The following is an 11,811-nucleotide window of genomic DNA, read 5'->3' on the forward strand; positions in this document are numbered from 1 at the left end:
CCTTGAGCAAGGCCCTCAACCCTCCCTGCTCCAGAGGCGCTGTATCATACTTGGTGTACATCATTGGGATTAAGATACTGTGAACATCATGATCATGTATGTACTGTGTATTAAGCTTTTTTCAGTTTAAATGCTTTCAAACGTGAATCTGAATGAATGTATGAAGTTACATAAATGTTTGTTAAACAGATCTTGAATATTTGTTAATTATTTGTATTATAAACATATATGCTCATTTTTTTTTTGTGGCCAACGACATTTGCTGTTGTGTAATGTTTTGCAATATGTATGGTGCCAGGACTGACCTAATTGTAAGTTGAATAGTTTACCACCAAGTGTAATAAAATATGTACATCACTGGTCTTATTAAAGTCCCAGTGGATTTGAACAAGAGCCATGATCAGATTTTGTATGTTGATGTATTTCCTATGTTGATGTGTGTTAAAGTCCTTGACTAAGCAAACTAGCTAAAAGTGAGGAAAGCTAAACGTTTAAAAAGAGTTTTTTTTCCTGCTGTGAAAGAATTGTTGACTTTTTAAAACTGTTTGCATTTATGCAAAGGTTGATTAGCCACGGAGTCGATGGTGACGGAGAGCTGCATGGTCATAACTCGGGCATCCAACAAGTCTGAATGATTGATATTGTAAGAAATAAAAAATGCGTAGTGTAAAAATAAGACGATGATGGTGAAGATCTTAATGAAGAACAAGAAGTTTATTCCAGCATAGCAGTGACAAAATACCTGACGTACTTTGGGTTCATCGGAGTCAACAAGAACCCAGAGCAAATCCTGCTCAAGCATTATATACAGTTTTCCCTTTTGGTAATTTAAATGAAGTTCCGCTTTGAATGTGTGTTGAGTGTAAGAATTGAATGTCTCCCAAATGGCTGGGCTACACCTTGTTGTCTAGCTGATTGTCTTTAAATGTTAATCATGGTCACGTACACCTTGTCTTGGTATTGTTACAGTTGTTATCAACCAAGTGGTCACTTTAAATGGTAATCGCAGTCACGTAGACCCTTTGTTCATGGTGATGCTTAATGTCCTGCTGCCGTTCCCATATTTATAATTGAATCAAGTTTATACGTTTAGAGCCCTAAACGTATTACCTTATGATACTTAAACCTTTTTAGGAATGAGCTCTTTTAGATGTGTATCTTGGAGTGGAATTTGGGTGCAATTTCTGTAATTTCTTACAGTCCCCCCTTTGATGCTTTTGGCCCTGAAGCATCACATCACTTCCTTAATACAGATCACACCTCCCATTTTGGGCAGGTGCCCAGTGTCGGTGAAGCCCTGCCTTAGGTTGTTCCCCTTCGGCCCTCAGAGAATCTTACCCGTCATAGAAACTTCACCTCACGCACACTGGTTTTAGCTCCATTCCATAAGGCAAACTTATCACAGATTTTTCTTAAAATTTGGTTCTATGTAAAATATTACTTGGGTTTGGAGCAGAGACATTCAGAAACCATCACAGCCAACAGGAACGTCCCACATTGATCATTGGATTATCAAATAAATTATCAGATGCATACACAAACTGCAGTTTTGAAAGTTACATCTCAAATCAGATCATAATATGCAATAACCAAATCACCATCATGCATTTGTTTAGTCAAAACATTATCTTTTCCTACAAGACCTTGTTGAGCTTTGACAATATGGTCATCCTTTCTTTGCATTATGACATAATGACTAACATATTCTATAATAACATTATTATATATTTTGGTAACTCAAAATCAAATTCTGGTACATCTTCCTCAAAGACTAATTGTCTGCTGGTTTCAATGACGTTGTCTGTAGAGTGAAATTAACATGTGGAAAGTAATATTTTCCTATGAACCAAGCTGTCTCTGGAATTATACAAAGTAAAGTAACCTTAATTTCGAACCAAGTGTTATCATGTGGTTATCATTAACAAAGATAGAAAAGTGATCATGAGTTGTGGTGACATGTTTTCCTGTGTGAAACTATTACTCTTGTAAAATTATTGTGGACATGCGTTAGATTGATTTCACAAGCCTCATAATTAGTTGGGTGCCCCAGATAATGCTTGTTTTTCCAAGGCATCAAACTCGCAAATAAAACCAATGTAGTTGTCACAGCGTTCTATGTCCAATCCTCGCCATTCTCCTGATGGTAACTGTGTGATAAACCTAAAAGTCCTTGAAGTCCATTCTTTAATACATTCTTCTGTAATATTCCCAAATCGTCCATGCTTAGAATCCTTTCAAACAATTTTTCCAATCCTTACAAATCCTTGGGATTATTTACTTGAAGATATTCTCTGAGGTGGTGATGAACTGGTTGCAACAGCACTGTGATACCTTAGGAACGCTGTTGTCAAGAAGACCTTATACATCCCTGTTACCCTGTTCATCTGGGTTTGGAGATCATGCTGTAAGGTTCACCAAGACCAGAACATGGATCCATTGTAGATAAGCACTTTGGGACAGCGTTGGGCACTCATATCTTTAATGCTGTCACGAGAGCTGCCATCCAAGTCCATCTGCCACCCCCACATCTTTATTTCTTTTTGACCTGAAAAACACTTGAAAACATAATGAATTTATACCCCCCCCCCCCTTTTTTTTTAACACAGCACACAAAAACATTACAAACACATACAACATAAAGGACTATTTACATGGACCTTATGACTGCCATCAGATTTTTATGATATTAATGGATCTATGTGGAATGATCTCTTACCAGGTTGTTGGTTTTTAGTTTTGTGGCAGAGCTTATGATGTAAATCACTGCCTAGTCTCTCACAGTGAGTAGACCATGGGCCCTCATTTTGGTAATTCTTTACCACAACGTCATCACTACTTTCAAATTTGTGATGGTGCACATTCTGACCAGAATGCATTTTGTTTTTCTGACTTTGCCAAATTTGTTGAGTGGCTTGGTGAAAAACAGCAGGCAACGAGTTACACACATTTTTGAGCTCCTTTCTCAGTCTGTTTACTGTAGCCTGTAACTGGTTTAAATCTGTTTTTCGGCCTGTTCTCTTAAGGGAAAATTTGCATTCCCTTGAAATATGTCCCTCTTTGCCACATGAATAACACACCAGGGGGTTATCAGGGTTACGAGAGAGTAGTCTTTCCTTTCTATCTTCAGTAGTGTAGTTCTCATTTTTCCAGGAAACCTTGCTGGCTCTATTCTTATTGAGATTTTTAACACCTACTGCTGACACAGGATGGGATCTCTTTGCGTTAGCATTGTTGTTGAAAAACTGTGTCATTTTAGCAATGATGTCGTTATAATCAGAGAGATGGGTTACAAACATTGACACAGCAGAACGGGTGAGTGAATCACATTTGTTAATCAAAGCAGATTTAAAACTGACATCATTCGGTGTGATGTCAGGATTGCCACTGAAAGTTTTAAATGTCTCCAATAATCGCTCTGAAAATGCCATGGGATGCTCCCCTTTCCTCATGTGCACATCCGATATTTTATCCCAGTCAACTGACATTACACCTAGGACTTCGAGCAGTGCCTGTTTCCTCTCTGACTTATTGGCAGTTCTAGTTTTGACTTTCTGATTTAACGCTCCAGACAAAGTGTCAGGCAAACACACAGTTAACAACACACACGCATCACCATCTGTAAATCTGTAAATGTCAACATATAGCTCGAAAACTTTTAGAAAGTCTAATGGATCTTGTTTGGCAGGATCAAATTTACCAATACTTTTAATCACAGCTTCGAGCTCATTGGGTTTAAACCCTCTGACCATAGTAGAGGTCACTGGTCCCTCCGCTCCTTCATTAGCACGCATAGTTGTAGTCAAGTGAACTGGAGCCATGGGGAACCTAACTGTACAGTCAGAGTATTGACTCCTGACTGAATGAGAATCTCTTTGTGAGTTCTCATCACTGTCTAACATTTCAGGAACCTGATTACTCCACATGCCACATACAGTTTTACTGGTGCTATTTTCAGTTGTGCCATTTTTTATCAGGAATTGACAAGCAGACTTTGCTTCCTCTAAATCTTTGAACAATGTTTCCACAGATGAACTAAGCATGCTGTTGTTAGTTTTAAGGCGTGCAATCTCACTCTGCATCCTAATCTTTTCTTCTTTCCAGAGTATTCCATTAATCTGGTAATCTCTTTTAGAGATAATCCCATCATCTAGTCTAGATTGCAGTTGCTCATTTTCAGCCTTTAATGCATTTAAAGTCTTTCTAGTGACTTTGTACGATGCAAGAACTGCTTGCAGTGCATTGGCAATCTGTCCTTTTTTGCTCTTGGGCATTTTGGGATCATTTTCAAACTTAGAAATAGCCCACTCATACGGTTTATCAACAATGTTCTCTATTCCATCAAACATTCCCTGAGAACCGTGTTTAGCGATGTACTTAACAATCAGCTGTTCCATTTTTACAAACTCACAGCTTTCTTTAAATCTCAGTCTTTAAACTTTACACAGTTTCTGTGACTACAAGCTGTTTAGTTTACCGTTAGTCTATTTATTCACAGCTCCAGTACTTCGGACGCAAATGAACAAAACAGCCACAATACTTCGGGCTTTTGAACTCAAAAAGTCTCACTGCTTCGGACACAGACACACTCCGTCTGGCCTTCTGGAGTTCAACTATAGTAACACTTAACACTCACAACTCACAAACAGTACCACTCACAAACACTCACTCTAACACTCCAACAATAACCCTCACAAACACTTTCACTCGCAAACAGTAACACTCACAAACTCACAAACAGTTTAAAATGTAACAGTCACAGTACGTTGGACAAAACCACAGTACGTCGGGTTTTATTTGTTATATTTTAAAACAGTCTTCTTAGTCACAGCACTTTTGGACTTAAAACGTTAGTTTAACACTGTCACAGTACGTCGGACAAAACCATGGTACGTCGGGTTTCTTTGCGTTAAAACCTACCCGTTTACTTAACCACAGTACATGGACTTAAAACGTAAGTTTAAAACACTGTTACAGTCTGTCAGACAACACCACACTACCTCGGGTTATTGCTTTAAACTCTACAGAGCCGCAGTGCGTCGGGCTCTTTACACTATCACTGTTTCACTTACTTTAGAAACACTTTTAGCTATAATTCAACTGCCACACTGCGTCGGGCTGATTCAGTTACTTTAGAATCTTAACAGAATTATAACAACCACACAACAAGTTTCAGTTCCTTTAGAAACCTATCAGCTTAAGCACTTTGCTTCAGTTACTTTATAAACAACGATTCACACACAACTCTGTCACCACACTGCGTTAGGGTTAATTCAGTTCCTTTAGAATCTTAAACAGAAATGTACAGAATAGGCTTAACAATAATAATAATAATAATAATAATAATAATAATAATAATAATAATAATAATAATAATAATAATAACTCCTCCTGCTTATGATCAGTAAACTCTACTCTATGTTCTATTCTACACTAAAACATTTCTTTTCTAGGTTTTTTTAAACGAGGGGGTTCCCTGAATCAAAAACAGCGTAAAAGAAGAAAATTCCGCTTTTCTTACCTTTCCCCAGTTTTTTTTTTTTTTTTTTTTTTTTTTTTTTTTTTTTTTTGGAATCCTCGCTGGGTGGCTCGCCAATGTAAGAAATAAAAAATGCGTAGTGTAAAAATAAGACGATGATGGTGAAGATCTTAATGAAGAACAAGAAGTTTATTCCAGCATAGCAGTGACAAAATACCTGACGTACTTTGGGTTCATCGGAGTCAACAAGAACCCAGAGCAAATCCTGCTCAAGCATTATATACAGTTTTCCCTTTTGGTAATTTAAATGAAGTTCCGCTTTGAATGTGTGTTGAGTGTAAGAATTGAATGTCTCCCAAATGGCTGGGCTACACCTTGTTGTCTAGCTGATTGTCTTTAAATGTTAATCATGGTCACGTACACCTTGTCTTGGTATTGTTACAGTTGTTATCAACCAAGTGGTCACTTTAAATGGTAATCGCAGTCACGTAGACCCTTTGTTCATGGTGATGCTTAATGTCCTGCTGCCGTTCCCATATTTATAATTGAATCAAGTTTATACGTTTAGAGCCCTAAACGTATTACCTTATGATACTTAAACCTTTTTAGGAATGAGCTCTTTTAGATGTGTATCTTGGAGTGGAATTTGGGTGCAATTTCTGTAATTTCTTACAATATATAGAATGTTATTTACTAGTACTGATGAAGCCAGCCTGTTGTAAAGATGGTATTGTCTGGTACCAAGTCATCCTAGCCCCATTTTGTTTAAAAGTTTGTTTTGTCAGACTGCACGAGTTCCAACCACATTTAAATGAATGAACAATCATTTTTCTCTTAACCATGGGATTGAATGGCTGAATAATAAAACAGTATTTGTGGAGATGCCCAGCCAAAAACACAAAAAGGCTTTTTACACCTGGTCACTTCATGCATTTTCTGTGATCGGTTAGCTATCCGGTCGTAAAAAGACCAGGTTTAAATGCCCTCCGAAACGTTTTCGAAATGGATATAAATCCGATCGTTCAAACCACTTCAGGAGGTGGTCTGGGACGCGTTTCAGATGAAACTGGACAGGTGTAAATGAATGTGGTTGTTCAAGCCACATACGTCAGCGCTAAACTCCTCCCAAACGGAAGTACATCACTCGCAAGTGATCTTTCACCCAGGTGTCTCGTTGGGTCTTAAAATGCACTGCTGCCGCCAGCAAAAATGCAGCATACAGTAAACTTTTTTGTAACATAACCGTCGTAACAAGATTGTTCGTCTTTTTTTTGATTGCATTCTGAAAACCGCATACACCAAAGCGTGTTCCATTTCAATTACCCCGGAAATGAGGTAAAATATATTTGCATTTTGGGCGGGAGTAGAAAGATCCGATTCGCCAAGACGCATTTATGTGGCCTAATGTAAATGGAACAGTTTTAACAAATCAGATAGCTATCGGATCAGAGAACCGGATCGGATCTCACATGAAGTGACCAGGTGTAAAAAGGCCCTAATATAGAGACTGAGACTCACTTAGAGAATGTTCTGGACACTTTCTCTGAGTGACAGTAGACTGTGTGGAAAAGCCACGAGAAGCAGAGGCACAGCACAGCGCCTAGGAAAAACATCCCGAACACAACTTTCTCCTGTAGAGGAGCCATGAACGACACATTTGACCTCAGCATTGTCAGCGTGCCCAGACAGATGACCAGGATCAGACCTGGGGGAGGGACATCAGATGTTATTACATTTTTACAACATGAATCATTAGTGTCATTAACGTCCTAAGACATGCTGTCAGTTCTCCAACTTTCATTGGATTAACTAATAATAATGGTAAAGTCACAGGTTCTAACAGAGTCCCAAGGAGATAAAAGGCATATTTTATAGTGGCTGTGCAATGATAACTGATATAAAAACACACAGTCATAGGAACAGACCCAGTAAATGTGTCCAGATGTTCCCAGTTTCTGTGTGGATCCTGAAGATGCTTCCAAAGCAGGCTCAGAAAGATGGCATGGGTGGCCGGTGACTATGAAGTAGGTAGTCATTGTCCTTTAGCCAATCACGAAGCAAGTGGCAAGGAATAACTTCAGCGTCCTTCCCATACCTAGTAACATCAATTATAGGACAAGCACTAAATGCTGTTCATATGGATCAGACACACATATTTGGAACTGATAAACTTCACCCATACACATAATCAGATATAACATGGAGGTCAAACGATGCCCAGCTTCATACATCAAACCTAATATAACATTAGTGGACTATGCAAAGTTGCCTAACCTAAAAAATAAGATGTAGCATAGTCCAAATAAGTCTACTAACACTAACTATTACATTATTAAAACTCTGAGTGAGTGAGATGGCTGTCTTCTCTCCACAGGCAAAGAGCAGAATTAGGTATATCGATTTAATTTCAGAAAAAAGTTTCAGATGAAGCAACATCTTATTGGAAGGAAGGCAGAAATGGCATCCAGGCTTATGGGTAATGATTACGGACTTGTATTTGTTTACCTTGTGTACAAATTCTTCCATTTTATCCATGGCATGGTGAGCCTGCAAAGGCAATGTGACCACCTGATCATTGTCATCCTCCTCCTCTTCCTCCTCCCTCGGGTAAGCTGCTGCACCCTGTAAATGTAAATGAAGTTAAATTTAGAAATCCATCTGTAAAGTTGATGGGGCATTAACATAACTATAACTGAGACCATTGTCAGTCTTTCAGTCCATAACTTTTGTTTAGCAGGTAAATCACACCCTAAATCACTGAGACCTGGCACTCGGCATCGCTGCTGGAGCCGTTGCTGCCATGGTGTCGCGTTGTCATGGGAAGACAAACCTGAAGCTCCCCAGAGACCCCACGTTACCCCACAGCCTATGTTCAATGTCCTGTGATCCTACACACAGGGCTGTTAGTAGAGAAAAGCCGTATCGGTGAAGCAATCGTTCTGAACAAGACAAAAATAAACGTAGTACAATTTTATTTTTTAAAATATACATAAAAATGAGTCAGACAAAGATGCTGACCTACTTATAATGTAGAACAGGGCTGCACACAAGTATGACAAATATATTGTGTGTATAAGGTGCATAAAATCATAGCTACTATCAGTGTGTTTACATAAAGACTACATTATATTATAATATATACAATACATTACATCACACAAATCATTACAATGAGTGAAACCCAAGTAGTAACAAAATCCTAAAATGCAATTTCTTTAAACTTACCAGTTTACGGACACGCTCTAGAACCATATCAATGATTTCCTTGCCAACAGTGTAGTGGCCACGGGCATAGTTATTAGCTGCATCTTCCTTCCCAGAGATGAGCTGCTCTGGGTGGAAAAGCTGCCTGTAGGTACCAGTCCTCACCTCATCTGAAACAGACAGATCACAAGTTTAGTCACAACTAATCACTCTTGGATTCATTTACTATTTAAGAAATTGTTCATTTTTTGGACAATACAGAAAGATTTGACATTTAATCACTTACAATCATTATTTTTAAAGAAAGAAGTTTTCAATTTCCTGTGCCACTGCTCATACCAACTTACCAATGACAGCAGGCTCCAGATCCACAAACACAGCTAGTGGCACATGCTTTCCAGAACCAGTCTCGCTGAAGAAAGTGTTAAAGGAGTCATCCCTGCCACCTATCAGGCTGGATAGCTTGCTCTAAGCCAGAGGTATTCAGCTAAAATTTAAAGAGGTCCAGTAAGAGAAAATTTCTTGAAGGAAATTTCCGGAAGATCATAATGTCTAACTAGTTAGTGTGATATATATTTAAGTTGCCTAGTAGTTGTATCAACATCTGCAAGCAATGAATACCTGACTGTCAAATCAAATAAATTCAGTACAATTCAAAAACTTTTTGACAATATTTATTAACATAACTCCATCTTAACTTAACATAGAACTGAGCATATGTATGATTGTAGATATGTATAACGTTCTCTCATTAAATAAATGAAAGTAGGGCTATTTCAGTATAAGAGAAAATAAATAAAATGTGAAAATTGTGTATGTTTAAATAAAGTGCTTAACTTTCCCTTTTATATCTCAGTGAGAGAACTGAGCTCTAGCTTGGCTTGGGTTAGGGTTAAACCTGGGCTTGAATGGAGTCAGGGCCGCTCTCATACACATGTGGAGGTGCTCATTAGTGAGCCTGGAACCATATTTAGTTTGGATTATGTTCATTGTAGAGAAAGCTGCCTCGCAGTTGTATGTAGAGCCAAACATGGTCAGGATGTATAGGGCTACTTTCCTCAGACCTGGGAAAGCTGTCTCAGGGATGCTGTCTTCAGATTTGAGTGGATATGTTTGTTTAAAACCTGTAAGTTTTGTCTCATAATGGTGTTTCACATTGCCACTTTTAATAAGTGCCACGGTTTCTGAACATATGAGACACACTGGTTTAGTGCTCCAGTGGGAAGTGTGAACAGAGTTCAGTCTCCGTCTCACTCGTCTGTTTCTCTCCCTTTGTTTTCTACATGTATCGCTATCTTTCTTTCATGTGTAACTTTACTCTAATTCTCTCTCATCTGTCTTGCACTGTTGAGTCACAGGGTTTACTTTAATGCACAGACTTGATTGGCTGAGTGGTATCACGTGGGATGGTTTAACTCGCATGCAGTTGGTCTGTGCATTTCCACTACCACTACCGTAAAGATTGCAAAAGCTAAGCCGGATAAAATAGAAGCGCTAAGTTTTAAATCATAACCTCTTGTTTTGGCTCTAGGTCCGGGTCCGGATTGGGCAGCTTCTGGGTCCGGACCCAGACCACGGTCCACCTGTTAGTGACCTATGCGCTAAGCAGTACAATTCCCAGCATGCATTGCCAATCTGCACACCAGCCTGGCCCACATGGATGGAGATGCACTCACGCTGCACACACAATGCAAGAGAAGATACAGTTAAAATGGCTGCTTACCCACTACAGTGGGCTCCAAGTCCACAAATATGGCTCTGGGTACATGGTGGCCTGAGCTGCCTGCAGCACACCATCAGGTCCTGCAGCACACCATCAGGTCCCAGACCATGCTCCAGGCAGAAGAGCTCCCAGCACGCATTACCTATCTGAATGCCAGCTTGGCCCACATGGATTGAGATACACTCTCGCTGTAGGCCAATAACAGCAGCAATCACAAACTATGCTGATATTCAAGCCTCCTCATTTTATGTCTAATTACTTTCTTTAAGAACATTCACCCCACCCCATTTTTTTATTAAACAGATCCAGTTACACAACATAATGAAAATGTACATAATACAGAGACATGGCAAGGTTGGATTTTTTAGCCTGACTCGAAGGTATACTAGAAACAAGATCATGAGTCATAAAACCATACATCGGTCTCATGCATCAGCACTTATTGTGAGATGCTTTTCTGAGGATATTTGAGTACTTTTACAGCTCTGATCACTAAAGAAAACAAATACCTCAGTTATACCCAAATTTAAACAAATACCTCAGTGTCTACTCTGGCCTGAAATACAGGCTTGCTATTCAATCAAGTTTCTTAGTATTGGATTACTAAATCCACTAGAATTTTCCCACAGATGTACATGATTTTCACTTGTTGGTTGAATGAACAGTTTTTACAAATTAACAAAAAAGACAAACTGCCTTATCTTCGGTGTAAATTAAATAGGGTCAACGTCTGCATCGTTTGTGTATACTTGAGATTTACAGGTTCAAATAAAAATTTTAATCACTGATGAGACAATACAGAGACTGGAAGTCAATTTGGTGAACGGGACAGGAATGTGCAGTACCCCTTGTAAAGAAAGCATGCGTGTGAAGAGAGGCAGACAAAATGAAGGACACAACTCCTATAAATATGTAGAAGTTACTTAAATAAACAACGTATGTCAAAACCCGTAAGTTTTAACACATACTGAAACGTCACATCTTTCGGACTTTTAGGCCTCGAGTAAAAAAAACATCCGACAGTTTTGGCGCCTTTTTTTACCTCAGGAACACGACTACGAATTTCAACAAGAAATGATCATCAGAGAAATATCAAACTTACCATTTTGGGTCACTCGTAAATAAGCGCTTTCGAATATGCAAAAAAGAGCAAGTTTTCAATGCGAAAGGCGCGTAAAAAGACTTTGTGGCTCCATCGACACAACAATAGCCTATAAAGAGTAGCACGAGCGCGGTCAGCTTTAATGCTGTGCGCGTGGATCGGCGCCTCCTGTGCAGCTTCGTCATTGGAGAATTACAACAGCGCCAGTGTGTCCGACCTCCTATTGGCGCATTCAAATAATCATTTTTAAAAAGAAAGTTTTAGCAAATTTCCAAAAAACATATTAAGAAATACATTAATATACCT

General features: G+C 38.9%; 1 pseudogene; it reads right to left on the reverse strand.

The window, feature by feature from the left end:
* Positions 1–6,990: 6,990 nt before the first annotated feature.
* On the reverse strand, positions 6,991–8,430 carry LOC132853959 (adiponectin receptor protein 1-like; annotated as a pseudogene).
* Positions 8,431–11,811: the final 3,381 nt, after the last annotated feature.

The sequence above is a fragment of the Tachysurus vachellii genome, chromosome 11 (assembly GCF_030014155.1).
Source record: "Tachysurus vachellii isolate PV-2020 chromosome 11, HZAU_Pvac_v1, whole genome shotgun sequence".
NCBI lineage: Eukaryota > Metazoa > Chordata > Actinopteri > Siluriformes > Bagridae > Tachysurus > Tachysurus vachellii.